This window comes from Oxyura jamaicensis, chromosome 9 (genome assembly GCF_011077185.1).
Source record: "Oxyura jamaicensis isolate SHBP4307 breed ruddy duck chromosome 9, BPBGC_Ojam_1.0, whole genome shotgun sequence".
Lineage (NCBI taxonomy): Eukaryota > Metazoa > Chordata > Aves > Anseriformes > Anatidae > Oxyura > Oxyura jamaicensis.
The window spans coordinates 604,480-608,601 of NC_048901.1; the positions used below are offsets into that span (position 1 = coordinate 604,480).

The 4,122-nt window shown below is 42.0% G+C and overlaps 1 long non-coding RNA gene across 1 annotated transcript in view; it reads right to left on the bottom strand.

Annotated features, from left to right (window-relative positions):
- LOC118171793 overlaps positions 1 to 4,122 on the bottom strand; it is a 49,013-nt gene extending 44,891 nt beyond the window's left edge. Inside the window, exon 1 of the long non-coding RNA XR_004753395.1 lies at positions 4,007 to 4,122. This is a non-coding gene — a long non-coding RNA (uncharacterized LOC118171793). The remainder of the gene's footprint in view (positions 1 to 4,006) is intronic.

A 4,122-nucleotide genomic window follows, 5' to 3' on the forward strand; every position in this document is an offset into this window, starting at 1 on the left:
ATGGGGGGGGAGGGGAGGAGGGAATTGCTCCTTCACTGCTGTTAGTTCTTGGCAAACAAGACAGCAGAGCTGGTAATCTGGTCAAATTTCAACTTGTAGCCATGTGTCTGAAAGACAAAATTTACTGGAGAGGACCAGACCAGTTCTCTTAGGAAGTTGCTACATTCATACAAAAGTACACCTTCATGTAAAAGAACGGGAGTTTATGAAATATTCTAAAAGGAATCAAGACAAGGTGAATCTTGTGTGCAATTTCTACCAACTCTGCAATACCAATCTGACCTTACTATGGGTACTTATATCCAAACACAGGTCTTTTTACCCCAGAGATGAATCAATAAATTTTAAGCCAGATCAAGAATATTACCTGCTAATAATGTGCAGGAAACCAAAGCAAAACTGGAAAGAGATGAAAAGTGCTGTACCTGTAGAATCATTTATACTGAGCCTGAAGCCTGTTCCAACTCAACAGGAGTCTCCCATTGATTTCAATATGTTTTGGTTCAGTCCTTTATTTCAGATCTCCTGTGTTCCACCAGCTTAATGTAGTTACACCTCCTGGTAGCCTCTCTCCCCTGTTTCTCACAGGAACATTTAACAATTTGCTATATGATAAAAAATGTTTGGGGATGCAAGAACCATGGTGTATATTGATCAAACATACAGACTAAGCAACTCCTACAAATACCACAGCAGAAAACTAATCCAGCATAGAAAAAATATTTTCCTTTTAGTTTTTAAAAATATCCCAAGCATCTTAAACAAACTAATCAGGCAATTCTAAGTGATCGTGTTAGGGATATTCACTTCAGCGAAAGTGGTAATGGTAAATAAAAATAAATATCTGAATTTACTTGGATCAAAAAATCTGAATGATACTAAAATTGCCAAAAGCAAATAACCTGCTTCACTCACCTGCATGAAAGATGATGATTTATATTTAAACAGAGATGTTTGCATTAGCTATGTAATCGTATCGTAAACCCACTTCTTAAACCAAACATGCCAGTAATCAAAAGTTGAAGGGTTCAACAGCTTTCAGTAAAGCAAAAAGTCACAAAGCAAACTGGAATAATTAAACAGACATATTTATAAATATGAAAAAATATTTTAAGTGTTGTGACAAGGCATTTACAAATTACTGATTTATCAATAACATGACATTTGCTGTGTTTCCTGATTTATATTGCAGAGCTGGTGGAAATGTGTTTCTATTTGAAACTTGCATTACCTATCAGTTGAATATTTTCTGAGTATTTTCTAGATGATAGTTCTTTTAGATAGTAAGCAAAAACTATGCTTGCTCTGTTCAGATATTTTTTCTGAACTGCAAAACTTTAAAACCTAAAATTTCACTGTAACCACCCTCCATTACAATGTTTCATGCTGACTTTGGTGTAAATCTTCACCATTCAGGCATCAAAGAAAGGTGAAATTTTAAATGGAAAATAATACGTATTTGCAGAAAAATAAAAATAAAAATAAAAAAGTTGTTTCAGAAATATTACATCTAGTCCAAGTTTATTTCTAATATTCAAGTTTCTTGATCTCTCTTGGCCTGCAGCCTGCTAAGGTATTTTATCAGGGTATCTGTTACTTTTTTTTGTTGTTGTTGTTGTTGTTGTTGTTTTTTCTTTTTCTTTTTTTTTTTTAATTTCTGTGAATTTTTAGTAAAATCTACTAGAAATAAAATGGAGGAAGAAATATAAAATAGGATCTATGTGGGCTTTTGATCAACTTCTGAGGTGACCGTTTTACATTCTGACTGTAAAATATTCACCAAAAATAACGGGCCTGAGAAGGAAATTGGAAACTTACAGCATTCAGTTTATATTTTTTGAATAGAAGTGAAGTGTCTGGCACATCATTTATTTGCTCCTGGAAGATGCAGATTTGAGGACATGTTCAACCCTGCTCTAAGTTTAGAAAGTTTCTGTATAAAAAGGAACTATTCCCAAAGTCCCTGCCCTCTAGCCTCTCTTTTAGATAATGAAGATTCTGAAAGCATTGCTCAACACAGACCGACTGAGGAGGAAAAAAAAAGGGGGGGTGGGGGGCAGGAAAATGACAGAAAAGAATATGCTTTTGCATTTCTTCTGCATTTATTCAGAATTATATCCATCTGGGTGAAACAGCTAGCTCCCCAGCAAATTAATCGTCTGATGATTCAGGGAAATGTCGAGCTAGGTTCTTAGTTGTAAAATGCATGTAAATGAAGAAAGGGGTGCACGGAGGAGAATCTAGTTTGGTAGGATGCACATTTTTCATATATTAAGTATTAATTTAGAAACAATAAGCTCCTAATAAAATGCCAGCGTTACAGCAGTTTTATTAAAACACATCTTCAAATAAAGGATCGGATTCTCTCGGACTCAGCTGCAGACCGCTGAGGAACCTGAGCAGAGGCATCATTTATTAGCAGAGACGACTCATTAGAGAGGGGGAGATTGCTGGCGGCTGGAACTCGCTCCTGCTTCAGAGGGAAGTTTTGCCTAAGCAGCTCGGGATCGGCCCCTCCGCCGTGCCCCTTCCCCTTTCCGGCCCCGCTGCAGGGAGGGAATGTCTCTCACCTCTTCCAGAGGGGAAAAAAGGACTTTAGTCTGCACTTGGAAAACACTCCGTTGTTGTCTCTAAAACAGCAATCCCCTGACAAGCCTGCGTGAGCAGAGCAGCAGTGTCCGCAGATGCTTAACAAATGATCGGTTAAAACCCGAAACGCGGTTTCCTTTTTTCCTTTTTTTTTTTTTTTTTTTTTTGACAGCAACTTCTGGGGATCAAGCCCTCTCCAGAGTTTACCATGCCTTGTTATGTGAGTAACGTCCTGCCCAACTTCACGCCACCAACTCCGCCAAGCTCCCTGCCCCGGCATCCCTGGAGCCCGCGAAGCCGAGCCCCGCTCCCGGAGCTGCGCGGGCGGGGGAGCCGCGGAGAGCCCCCGCCTCCCCTCTCCCCGCGGCCGCGCAGCTCCGGCCCTGCCACCCCTGCGCTCACGCGGCCTCTTGCGCGGCGCGGCGATGCCGGGTGTGGGGTGTTGGGGTACGGCCGTCAGGCCGCGTTCTCGGGGGCACGCCCCCCCCAAGCCCCTCCGGCGGCCTCTTGCCGCCGCTCCGGCTGCGGGGCAGCCCCCGGCCGGCTCCTTGCGGGGGAAGCCGGCCGCCGAGTCTCGGTTCGCCCGGAGAACTAGAGGGGCTAATGGATCCTGTCCTCGTTTGCGAGAGGTCTCCTGCTAAATTATGTCAGCCAAAGGTCAGCCGGACTCTGCGGTCCTATTCATTTTCTTAATTTATATTTAAAAAAAAAAAAAAAAGGAGGGGGGAGGTGATGGGGGAGGGCGGGGGAGAGAAACCAGCAAGTTATTCAAATTCAACCTCATCTGAATAATCGTGAATTTGATTCAGTCAGAGCTGCAGACTGTACGTTAAAAAAAAATGACCAGGAGGCAATCACTGAAGTTGACTTTTTTTTTTTTTTTAATATTGAAGTTCTGAAAATGCAACGTCTCTACAACCCCTCCCCCCAAAGATGGAATAACTTTTCAGGTATTGCACAAACCTCGCAGAGTGGTATCAGTGTGTCTGCAACACTTACGTTGAATGCATGAACCTCCAATCATAATTGTATGTTCACAAAACACATATGGCAGCTGCATTCTCTGTATAGTTTGTCATGGTCTAGTGTGTAATGTAAATATAAAGATCAGACCCAAAACACAGGCTCATTCTCCCAATAACAATCAAAAAAAAAAAAAAAAAAAAAAAAAAAAAACTTGCTTTGCGAACTTAGAATGACTTTCGTGCCATGCTACTGTCTGAGCCAGCAACGATTATTTGGTCTGTTTGCTCCCATTCAGAGTTAATACCCGACAATAGTTTTACTCCGTGCTGCTTGACGTGAAACCACTGGGGTTGGGCAATTCTGTTCCAAACAAATACAACTTCTACACCCATCCCTGGGACAGCGAGCCGAGAGCTGAGCGAGTTTTGCAATGGAGAAAAGCATCACTTACCACGGCGGGGATCTAGATCTCGGCAAATGCTGCCAGTAGGTCTGAGAAGTGAAAAACTGGAAGGGAAGCGCAAAAGGCAGAAAGTTGGAAAGGGGATTTGTGTGTGCATGTGTGTG